At 49.2% G+C, this 12,599-nt stretch overlaps 1 protein-coding gene across 1 annotated transcript in view; it reads right to left on the reverse strand.

The window, feature by feature from the left end:
- The window catches only part of alk (ALK receptor tyrosine kinase), a 261,813-nt gene that overhangs the window by 132,616 nt on the left and 116,598 nt on the right, over positions 1–12,599 (reverse strand). The gene's annotated exons all lie outside the window — the stretch shown is intronic.

A 12,599-nucleotide genomic window follows, 5' to 3' on the forward strand; every position in this document is an offset into this window, starting at 1 on the left:
GCAGCAACCTTAGTTTTTTCCCAGGAGGTCTCCCATCCAGGTACTGACCAGGCTCACACCTGCTGAGCTTCAGTAGGCTGCTGGTTGTGAGTTGCAGAGTGATATGGCTGCTTTTGACTTGTGTGACTTCTCAGTGTGCCTTAATAATGTGTTGATCATGAGAAGCTGTAAGTTTCAGGCACAATCAGCAAAGAAAATCATTTGCAATACAGAGATGGTAATTGTTAAGGACTATCCCTAGTATTCTGGAGGACCAAGGAAGTAAAGTGGGAATTAAGGAATTCTACCAGGACAAGCTTCTGTAGCAATGAGAGATGCCAGAGCACTGGTAGTATCTGACACCCTGGTTTCTTTGAAGAAACAGCTGGATGAGATCCTCCAGTCAGGAAAAGAGGCACTTCTTTGCACAAAGTGTGGTGGGAGTGTGGAACAAGCTGCACAGCCATGTTATCTTTGAAGATGCCCTGTGATCTCTGAAGAAATGGATGCCATCCTGGGATCAATTAGCTACTAACTGCCTAACAGGCCAGATGGGCTGGTGCTCTCCTGACGCTCCGACAAAGAAGAGTGCCTCTTGCACCAGCGTGCCAGGGCTGGAAAGGAGGTTCTGGGTGACAGCGCCCCACCAAGGACGTCCCTCCTTTCCCACTTTTACACAGCTCTCATCTCTGCTCCGCCAGCCTTCCTGGAGCAGCTGGTTAATGTGACAAATAGTCGCTGCTTGGCAAAAAAAAAGCGAAAAGCAGAAAAACCCCCGAGATGCAGATAAAAGGGATAAAATGACACTTAGCAGGTTATTGAACAAGTAATGAAACAAGGAAAAGCGCGAGATATAAATAGCCTCTGTCCTGTCCGCTGGGTATCAAACAAATGTGCGTTGCGATTTCAATGGAGATGAAATTTCAATGGAAAAAAAAAAAGCTCCATTAGTACTCGGAGAGCCGATGAACATCGGAACAAAATGTCTTATAAAAGGAGGCCGCTTTGCCCACTGATGCCTGACTGTGCTCAAGCGCATAAGAAAGACATAAACAGTTTCATCCTCCCAGCCGCGAGCCCTGGGCAGAGAGAGCCTGTTCCTCTTTGAGGGGTCTCTGGCGCTACTAAGCCATTGTGCGCAGGACGGGACCCGAGCAGAGGACTGGAACTGAGGAGGACTGAGCAGAGAGGCAGCGTCGGACCTAACAGGGCTGAGCCCCGTGCCCTCTGCCTTCCACCCCCTGTCCGGCGATGAGCCCCAGTAATACAACCAGCTGATCAGTCGACCCAGAATCAATCCATAAACTCGGCTGGTCAATAAACCAATCTGTCCCTTAAGCAATGATCTGATAAACCAAGCAACCAATCGATAAAATAATAATTTTCTTAAATAAATCTATTAAAGGATCAATCAATACAACAATCGCTCCAGTTAATCAGACGATATACTGTACCTGGGGATCGATGCACTTTAGACTGTGCAACAAAGACTTTGCTTCTGGGTATTTAGGGGTGTGGACGCTTTCTGAGCCACTGCAGGGAACTTTGCTTTGTTTCCGAAAGCGTGTTGCAGCTTCATGGACTTTGCACTACACTTACTGACCAAGTCAATGAACAGTGAAACACGAACATGAGGACACAAGAGGCAACCACAGGAAAGAAAATGTAAAACTGAGAGGGCACTTCTTTACACAAAGAGTTGTGGGAGTGTGGAAAAAGCTACCTAGCCATGTTGTTGAAGCTGATAGCCTAACCTAACCTGGTTTCTAGGCATACAAGGAATGATATAATGTATACAGTACCTATAGTTTCCCTATAGTAATGTGTATAAATTGTAATTCAGAAAACTGAACACTTTTATAATTGCACTGTAGGAGGTTGAATGTCCACTAAGCCTATGAAGAATATCTACAATTTACAATATATACAAGTATATTTACATCAGTACATGGTGAAAGCACTTTGGACAGTGACGACTCTCCTGGCTCTGTGAAGAGGGATGGTGTAATGTTTGTTCATCCTGGCAAAGATCTCTAGTTCTGGCAGGTTTGTTGGGGATAGCTGATGGGTTGGTGGTGTTACCAGTTGGTGGCAACTGCTCAGCACTCTGGACTAGAACTTCCAGTCCAAGCCCTAGTGTGGTGATTGGAGAAGGTGTACTATAGAAAGTGAGATCCTTTCAAACTGAAGTGTTGATAGCCTTAGTCATGGAAGATCCAGAGCTGTTTGTAAGAGTAGGGGTGTTAACCCTGATAATAATAATTGCTTATGCTCATATAGCGCTTTTCTGGATACTCCACTCAAAGTTCCAGGAGGTCTCCCATCCAGGTACTGACCAGGCTCACACTTGCTTAGCTTCAGTGGGTTGCCAGTTGTGAGCTGCAGAGTGATATGGTATCCTAGATAAACTCCAATCTGCACTGTCCAGTCTCTCCTCCCTAAAGTACACCCTTAATTCAGCTGGTGCAGCATTTTCTCTCTCTTCCCATTATCTGCTGGTACAGAATGGTGCTGTGTGTCTCCAGGTGGGGCTGCTGGTGCAGAATGGTGCTGTGTGTCTCCAGGTGGGGCCGCTGGTACAGAATGGTGCTGTGTGTCTCCAGGTGGGGCTTCTGTTACAGAATGGTGCTGTGTGTCTCCAGGTGGGGCTGCTGGTGCAGAATGGTGCTGTGTGTCTCCAGGTGGGGCTGCTGGTGCAGAATGGTGCTGTGTGTCTCCAGGTGGGGCTGCTGGTGCAGAATGGTGCTGTGTGTCTCCAGTGGGGCTGCTGGTGCAGAATGGTGCTGTATGTCTCTGGTTAGGGTTGAGGGATAACAGTTTTTTATTGTGGGAAATAAATATTAGCTAGAGCCATTTCACAAGGCTGAACCTTCGGAAGAGACTTTTAATTCTTGGAAAATAGCACTCCTGGACACCTGTTTTCTCTTATTAGGGCTCATCAGCAAAAGGTGGGATTAGAAGTCACTACAGACGTTCCACCCCCTCCTGTGAAACAGCAGGACCTCGTTAATATTCATTATTCTAATAGATAGGTAGGTAAAATAAAGGCCGTGATAACAACAGTGAGGAGTGCTCATTAATCAGCACTACTCCTCGCTCATTTCATCGAGGAAGAAAAATGAAATCAGACACAGAGCGAGCTGTGCGAAGGATTTCATAGTGGATTCTCCTGAAGAATGATGAATCAAACAGAGCACAGGCATCAGGAACGAGCGCCAGGACATTGACTGATGAGAAAAACTGTTTATCTTCAGATATGGTGATTCATTTTCACTTAGTCATGTCTAATGCTGCCGCAGAGGAGAGAGGCGCCACTTCCATATCGTGGCCACAATCCATCTGCATTTACCTCTGACTGGAGAGCTGCAGCTTTGTGCTTGCCACATACAGCGTGATTGTGGTGCCCTTTACCTCTTTGTAAATAATTCACAGTCGTATGTCACCGATATTGACAGAGATTGATTACTCTTCCCTTTACTGTGTCCCTCACCTGACCCGATCTCCTTCTCCCTCACACCCTCTTCCTCGCCTGACCCGATCTCCTTCTCCCTCACACCCTCTCCCTCGCCTGACCCGATCTCCCTCTCCCTCACACCCTCTGCCTCACCTGACCCGATCTCTCTGTCCCTCACACCCTCTCCCTCACCTGACCCGATCTCCCTCTCCCTCACCTGACCTGATCTCTCTCCCTCGCCTGACCCGATCTCCCTCTCCCTCGCCTGATCTCCCTCACACCCTCTCCCTCACCTGATCTCCCTCACACCCTCTCCCTCGCCTGACCCGATCTCCCTCTCCCTCACACCATCTCCCTCACCTGACCCGATCTCCCTCTCCCTCACACCCTTTCCCTCGCCTGACCCGATCTCCTTCTCCCACACACCATCTCCCTCACCTGACCCGATCTCCCTCTCCCTCACACCCTTTCCCTCGCCTGACCCGATCTCCTTCTCCCTCACACCATCTCCCTCACCTGACCCAATCTCCCTCTCCCTCACACCCTCTTCCTCGCCTGACCCGATCTCCCTCTCCCTCACACCCTCTTCCTCGCCTGACCCGATCTCCCTCTCCCTCACACCCTCTCCCTCACCTGACCTGATCTGTCCCTTACACCCTCTCCCTCACCTGACCTGATCTCTCTCCCTCACCTGACTCGATCTCCCTCTCCCTCACACCCTCTCCCTTACCTGACCCGATCTCTCTGTCCCTCACACCCTCTCCCTCACCTGACTCGATCTCTCTGTCCCTCACACCATCACCCTCACCTGACCCGATCTCCCTCTCCCTCACACCCTCTTCCTCGCCTGACCCGATCTCCCTCTCCCTCACACCATCTCCCTCGCCTGACCCGATCTCCCTCTCCCTCACACCATCTCCCTCACCTGACCCGATCTCCCTCTCCCTCACACCCCCTTCCTCGCCTGACCCGATCTCCCTCTCCCTCACACCCTCTCCCTCACCTAACCTGATCTCTCTGTCCCTCAAACCCTCTCCCTCACCTGACTCGATCTCTATGTCCCTCACAAGCTCTCCCTCACCTGACCCGATCTCTCTGTCCCTCACACCCTCTCCCTCACCTGACCCGATCTCTCTGTCCCTCACACCCTGTCCCTCACCTAACGATCTCTCTCCCTCACCTGACCTGATCTCTGACATTATCTTTCTCTTCCCATCTCTCCCCCCCCAGTTTCTCTCACTCTCTCCCTCGCTGGCTTACTCCCTGTCCTCTCCCTCAGTCCCACTCTCTCTTACTTACCCTCTCTCTCATCCTAATTCAGAGAGCTTTATCTCTCACTCATCTTTATTCAATGCGCATTATTGATATGACCAATGAATTACACGTGTTGCCAAAGCAGATCCAATCAACACAACATCCATAAGCACTTACAGTACAAAACCATCATAGGCCATTTACATACAACGTACAGCACAAAGAACATTATTGAGAGACAGGCTCACTGTTCCTCAGGCTGTGACAGCAGACCACATACTGGGGTGCCAGTTCAACTGAGTTCCCTCCTCCCTCTCCCAGTAGGATTGGGAGTTGTTGTGATTCTGGCAGGTGTGGGAATTCTAGGATTAGATTTATTATTTTAGAGAAGAATGTTTGTCTAAATCCATAGTGTTTCTCAAAACGCAGAAGAAAGTGCACCTCTGTCTCTATTTCTCCCCACTGGGAGCACAGCCTGTCCTCTCTGGGCAGCCAGGTCTGCCTGTGTCGCCCAGTTTCTATGGCCAGGCTGTGGTCACTGAGCCTGTACTTCATCAGGGTCTGTTTCTGTTTGCTGTTTCTTATCTTGGTCAAATATTCGGCTAGTGTGTATTGTCTGTTTAGGGTTCTGTAGTATTCCAGTTTATGTTGTGTTTGTGTGTGTGTGTGTCCCAGTGTGTGAGATATTGCTGTTTGATCTGTGCTGTGATGTGGTTGAGTCTGGGTTGTGGTGCTCTAGCAGTGCTGTCCTGAGGCTGGCTGGTGTCGGTGTGGCTCAGGTCAGTGAGCCTCAGGACCAGCTGGCTCAGGGGGCTCTGTTTTGGGCTCAGCTCTTGGCTCAGCAGGGCTTTGTGGTGGTAGGAATTTTGGTCACTGCTTTTTAAATGTAACCAATACTGCATTGCCCTTTTCTATATGTTGATCAGCAGTGGGTTTTATCCTGTCTGCCCTGAACATGTTGGTTGGAGTTTTTATGTGGACACGGAGGATGTTTTTAAAGAACTCCATGTGTAGAGTTTATATTTTACATCTCATTTTATGTAATCCTGAACTGTAAGTGGACCCCATATTCCACCGTACTCCCCCTCAGCCCCAGTGTGTCTGACTCACCCTCTCACGTCCGGATTCAGAGAGCTCCCTCTCTCCCTCAGCCCCAGTGTGTCTGACTCACCCTCTCACGTCCGGATTCAGAGAGCTCCCTCTCTCCCTCAGCCCCAGTGTGTCTGACTCACCCTCTCACGTCCGGATTCAGAGAGCTCCCTCTCTCCCTCAGCCCCAGTGTGTTTGACTCACCCTCTCACGTCCGGATTCAGAGAGCTCCCTCTCTCCCTCAGCCCCAGTGTGTCTGACTCACCCTCTCACGTCCGGATTCAGAGAGCTCCCTCTCTCCCTCAGCCCCAGTGTGTCTGACTCACCCTCTCACGTCCGGATTCAGAGAGCTCCCTCTCTCCCTCAGCCCCAGTGTGTCTGACTCACCCTCTCACGTCCGGATTCAGAGAGCTCCCTCTCTCCCTCAGCCCCAGTGTGTCTGACTCACCCTCTCACGTCCGGATTCAGAGAGCTCCCTCTCTCCCTCAGCCCCAGTGTGTCTGACTCACCCTCTCACGTCCGGATTCAGAGAGCTCCCTCTCTCCCTCAGCCCCAGTGTGTTTGACTCACCCTCTCACGTCCGGATTCAGAGAGCTCCCTCTCTCCCTCAGCCCCAGTGTGTCTGACTCACCCTCTCACGTCCGGATTCAGAGAGCTCCCTCTCTCCCTCAGCCCCAGTGTGTCTGACTCACCCTCTCACGTCCAGATTCAGAGAGCTCCCTCTCTCCCTCACTCTCTCTGTCCTCTCCCTTCACAGCTACTTGCCTCATCCTTTTTCTCCAGCCTGTCTCTGTTTATACACAAACACTGCAGGACTGCCTCTTAATTACAAATCCAATGCAAATTATAGATCACGCTGTGAAATTCAGATTCTTAAACAGACTCCATTACACATCTCAGATCAGTAATGCAAATGATTACAAGGAGCGTTTCTTCCAGTACTAAATAATTCATTAAAAATACTGTTTTAAATAGCACCTCCCAAACCAAAACCTTCTCAAAGCACCATTACTCAGATACATGTAGGTTATAGATAAAGAGTGCAGGGATGAAAGTGTCCTGTTGAGGATAGAACTGACAGAATAGCTTCCAGGGCAACAGAAACAACGTATAAAAATCCAGATGGCCACTTTACAGAGTATTTACAGTGCCAAACTCATTCCGGTAGCTGAACGGCCTCTGTCGGTGTGTAATAACTGTGGTTCCCTGTAAGGTCCCCCAGGCAGGAAGTGAATTTCAAGCAAAGATTCAACCATGAAGACCAAGGAGCTTCCAAAACAGTTCAGGGATAAAGTAGTAGAAAGACTTAGATCACGAGAAGTGTATTTAGACAATTCAAAGATGATTCTTATCTCTTCGAGCCTGGTGAAGACAGTCTGGATCAGCATGTACTGCAGGCACAGATCAGGAGGAAGATTCAAAAATATTTCAGAAACTCTTTTTGAGCATGGTGAAGTCAATCCTTAAGATGTGGAAGGGCACACTTCCCTCCACACTGAGCGGCTGGGCCAGGAGGAAACTGGTGAAGAGCTACAGAGTTCAGTGGCTGATGAGTCAACAAAATCCCAGTCACTCCACAAAGGGTGGTTGTATAAAACAACATCTCAAGTCCTATGTGTGGCCTGTAACAAAGCACTTCATCGATACTGGTCTCAATTGATTATGGTCTCAATGCAAAGTGCTACATCTGACACACACCCGGCATACGATAGCACATCACCCAATCAGCACCATCCCTCCTGTCAAGCATGGTGGTGGCAGCAGTCTGTTCTAGTCCTGACTCTCGTCAGCAGGGACTGGGAAGCTTGTCAAGACACAGACAAGACCATAGATGGTGCAAAGTACTGGCAAATTGTAGAAGAAACCTGCCTCAGACCTAAAACTGGGACAATAATTCACCTTTCAATCAGACAACAAACACAAACACAAGGCCAAGCTACCTGTACACCGGAGTGGTGTAAGAATGTCTTTGAGTGGCCCAGTCCACATTCTGACTTGAATCCTATTAATAATCAGTGGAAAGACATGAAAACTGCCATCCATAAGCAACCTGAGAGAGCCTGAGCAAATCTGCAAATAAAATGGGCAAAAATTGCAGTGCGTTTGCAAAGCATGATAGAGACATAATTGCTGCCAAAAGTTCATCCACCAGATATTGAGTTCACGGTGCCTGGATATTTATACAATCAACATATTTCAGTTTTTGCTGACATTTACTGTAACTTATTTTACCCTCGGAAGTCTTTAGCTTGAATAATCAGGTTTTGAATGAAATATTAAGTTAAACACGCATGTGCACCATTTTGTAATTTCACAATATGGAACACTCTGATACCTTTGCAAGGCAGTGCAGACTAAATGGAAAGCCATAAAAAGCAAACTAAATGTTAATTAATTTGTCTTGTTAAGAGGGCCAATTTTCCCAAGAGCCAATTAACCTACCTGCATGTCTTTGGACTGTTGGAGGAACCCAGATCTCCTGGAGGAAACCCACACGAACATGGAGAAAACAGATACTCCACATACATAGCAAAGTAGCAAATCTGAGCTATGCACCACTCTGCCACCCTTGTAATGGACTAGTAAGACTTAATTTAGAATACTGTGCACAGGTTTGGTTACCATATTATAGAGAGTATTACTGCTTTTGAATCAGTCCAGAGAAGAGTAACCAGATACATTCCTGGGCATAAGGGACAGTTCCTTCAGCCTGTCAGTGTACGACAGTCCCTTAATACTTGTATCAGGTCTCCTCACAGTCTTCTATGTTCGAGACTATAGTTCCTTCAGCCTGTCAGTGTAGGACAGTCCCTTAATACTTGTATGAGGTCTCCTCACAGTGTTCTCTGTTCAAGACTAAAGAGACTCAGTTCCTTCAGCCTGTCAGTGTAGGACAGTCCCTTAATACTTGTATCAGTCTCCTCACAGTCTTCTCTGTTCAAGACTAAAGAGTCTCAGTTCCTTCAGCCTGTCAGTGTAGGGCAGTCCCTTAATACTTGTATCAGTCTCCTCACAGTCTTCTCTGTTCAAGACTAAAGAGACTCAGTTCCTTCAGTCTGTCAGTGTAGGACAGCCTTAATATTTGTATCAGGTCTCCACACAGTCCTCTCTGTTCAAGACTAAAGAGACTCAGTTCCTTCAGCCTGTCAGTGTAGGACAGTCCCTTAATACTTGTACCAGGTCTCCTCACAGTCTTCTCTGTTCAAGACTAAAGAGACTCTTTACACACAGAGGAATGTGGGAGTGTGGAATACACTACCCGGCCATGTTGCTGAACCTGATACCCTGGCTTCTTTCAAGAAATGTTTGATCCAAGGATCTTATCCTGCCTACTAAATACCAAAGGACTATATGGTCCAAATGGCTTCCAGCTGTTTGTAACCATTCTGATATTCTCTGGGTGCCTTCAGTAAAGCAATGAAATATTGAATTTCGTTGTTACTTTCTAACCGGGTAGATCTACAGTATGTTTCTGTAATTCCTGCATTTAAATGCTACAATACACATGGTCAGACTATAATTGGCTCACTGGATTCCATCTAAAGGAAGATCAGAGAATAACACTGAGCTTATCAGTGCATCAGTCAAGACAAGTCAGTTGCAAACACATTTCACATCGCTGACATGAACCTACAGTACCGCACACATCACTTAATCATTGCACACAGATCAGAAGGACCAGTTCTTGTTGAAAATGGAGTTGTGGTAGCCACTGATACACGAGCCCACCAGCTAATTTCCCCCCGTTTCCAGAGAGGCAGTATGAGTCCCATCTACTGTATATTCCGCCTCTCCGCGCCTGACGTTTTTAGTACGAGCAAGTCGGAATATGAACTCAGGCAAAGTGGATGACACCCAAATTGATTTGCAACTCATTCCAGGGTGCAGTAAATCACAACAGCAGCACCATTAAAATGGCAGCAATTACTGTCTCTCCGAGCTCCAAGCTCCTAGCTCCTGTTAGCAGGTCAGGGTGCTTGAGAATCGTCTGGAGAAGGAAATGCATTATAAATGAGTGTGTGACAGTTCTGTGTCAGTCTAGCAGTACATTATTGCTGAGTGTAGAGGGCCTTCCAGCTATACTGCTTTCCTGAGGTGCTTGCTTGTTATGCAATGATAACGCAACAAATAAAACCACCACCCCGGTCTTTCGCTTATTTTAACTTGAGCACATAATTTGATATGTATTTATTCAAGAGGAATATGAACACGCGGAAAGAAAATGCGTTAGGGAGTGCTGATAGAGAAGTTAGGGTGTAAGAAGCTTTGATTTAAGCTACTTGGCAGGAGGAGAATTTAACCCCGAGATGGCTGCAAACGTGGAGGAAAGAGTCCGATATCCCAAAGTGAGGAAGGCAGAGAGTTCAGAAAGGAGGGGGGGGGGTAGGTCGTCACTGCGATATTTTTGATTTGGGGGGAAGTGACGCAACAGAATTGTGATTAAGAGGTGAACCTGCTGTTGGTCCGCCCACACATTTGTTAAAAAAAACTTTTTTTAATTAAAAAAAACATTAATAAAGAACAAAACCGTTTTCTCGTATGGGTTTTTTTTTCTACAGCAAGAGGCATTTCTGTCAAACCGGCCGGAGGAAGGCGGAGGGCTGAGTCTGAGGAAATACAGACTTACATTTGAGGCCGTTTTCATCAAACTCTCATCTCAAGCGATGTTTCCTTTAGAAGTTTCGGGACTGGCGGACGGGTGTCGTCTCCGGGTCAGTATCCCGGGAAATTTGTGTCCTCCTCCGAAATGCGCACGCGGCGTTTAATCTCTCCCCCTCCACTCTCCGCATATAAAATGCTTTAATACAACACATAAGGAGAAAAGATGCTCATCGCGTGTGGGTGATTTCTTTCGGGCTCCTTCGTATTGTCAAAAGATCATTTAAGCCCATGTCTGGGCCCTGTGTGTCTGGAGAAGGCCTTGGTACCAGATGGCAGGCCTGTCCCTACTGTACCCGTTCAAAGTAGGCATCTCCAGCCCAGTCCAGCGGGGTTAAAGAGGTCATGGTTGTGAATCAAGCTTTTCAATTGTCCGTGCTCTTTCTTCAGTTCAGTATTTATGGGTCCGTGCCCGTGCGCTCCGACTCCGGCAGCTCCACAAGAACAGGTCCTGCTTAGCACGGCAGGAAGAGGATAGCAGACACAGGACCTGCGCCTACTGGAGGAATAGCTGACAAGAGGATCAATAACATCCCTGAAGGCAAACATGGTGTTTATTGGTCAATAAATAAAGCATTTAAAGGCTTTATTCCTTTTCCTTTAAAAAATATTGTAACGCATACAGCCACCATTGAGTGAGAGCCGGCTTACCAGAGCGGTGACGTCACCGCCCTTCCCTGTGATAGCAGGACCGCAGCCGCTGGGCTGGGGGGAGATCTCTCTTTAGCTCACCGGGCTGGGTCCCTGTTGAGTGACGCCAGAGGCCCTGGTTCGAGTCCCTGACGGTGGGGGGCCGACCTGATGCGGCAGCAGGCGAGGGCACCCACATGAACCCCGTAGCACTACAATATGCTTGGTACTGCACTAATACAGGTTGGTTGCAGGCAGAAGCTCCAAGCTTCTCAGTAGGATTAGATCAGGGGTGTCCAGTCCTGGTCCTGGAGGGTCAGTGTGTCTGCAATGTGTCCAGTCCTGGTCCTGGAGGGTCAGTGTGTCTGCAGGGTGTCCAGTCCTGGAGGGTCAGTGTGTCTGCAGGGTATCCAGTCCTGGTCCTGCAGGGTCAGTCTGTCTGCAGGGTGTCCAGTCCTGGAGGGTCAGTGTGTCTGCAGGGTATCCAGTCCTGGTCCTGCAGGGTCAGTCTGTCTGCAGGGTGTCCAGTCCTGGTCCTGGAGTGTCAGTGTTCCTGCAGGGTGTCCAGTCCTGGAGGGTCAGTGTGTCTGCAGGATGTCCAGTCCTGGAGGGTCAGTGTGTCTGCAGTGTGTCCAGTCCTGGTCCTGGAGGGTCAGTGTGTCTGCAGGGTATCCAGTCCTGGAGGGTCAGTGTGTCTGCAGGGTGTCCAGTCCTGGTCCTGCAGGGTCAGTCTGTCTGCAGGGTGTCCAGTCCTGGAGGGTCACTGTGTCTGCAGGGTGTCCAGTCCTGGTCCTGGAGGGTCAGTGTGTCTGCAGTGTGTCCAGTCCTGGTCCTGGAGGGTCAGTGTGTCTGCAGGTGTCCAGTCCTGGTCCTGGAGGATTAGTGTGTCTGCAGGGTGTCCAGTCCTGGTCCTGGAGGGTCAGTGTGTCTGCAGGGTGTCCAGTCCTGGAGGGTCAGTGTGTCTGCAGTGTGTCCAGTCCTGGTCCTGGAGGGTCAGTGTGTCTGCAGGTGTCCAGTCCTGGTCCTGGAGGGTCAGTGTGTCTGCAGTGTGTCCAGTCCTGGTCCTGGAGGGTCAGTGTGTCTGCAGGGTGTCCAGTCCTGGAGGGTTAGTGTGTCTGCAGGGTGTCCAGTCCTGGTCCTGGAGGGTCAGTCTGTCTGCAGGGTGTCCAGTCCTGGAGGGTCAGTGTGTCTGCAGGATGTCCAGTCCTGCAGGGTCAGTGTGTCTGCAGTGTGTCCAGTCCTGGTCCTGGAGGGTCAGTGTGTCTGCAGGGTGTCCAGTCCTGGAGGGTCAGTGTGTCTGCAGGATGTCCAGTCCTGCAGGGTCAGTGTGTCTGCAGGATGTCCAGTCCTGGTCCTGGAGGGTCAGTGTGTCTGCAGGTGTCCAGTCCTGGTCCTGGAGGGTCAGTGTGTCTGCAGGGTGTCCAGTCCTGGAGGGTCAGTGTGTCTGCAGGATGTCCAGTCCTGGTCCTGGAGGGTCAGTGTGTCCGCAGGTGTCCAGTCCTGGTCCTGCAGGGTCAGTGTGTCTGCAGGGTGT

Source organism: Atractosteus spatula, chromosome 2, assembly GCF_055471065.1.
Source record: "Atractosteus spatula isolate fAtrSpa1 chromosome 2, fAtrSpa1.hap1, whole genome shotgun sequence".
NCBI lineage: Eukaryota > Metazoa > Chordata > Actinopteri > Semionotiformes > Lepisosteidae > Atractosteus > Atractosteus spatula.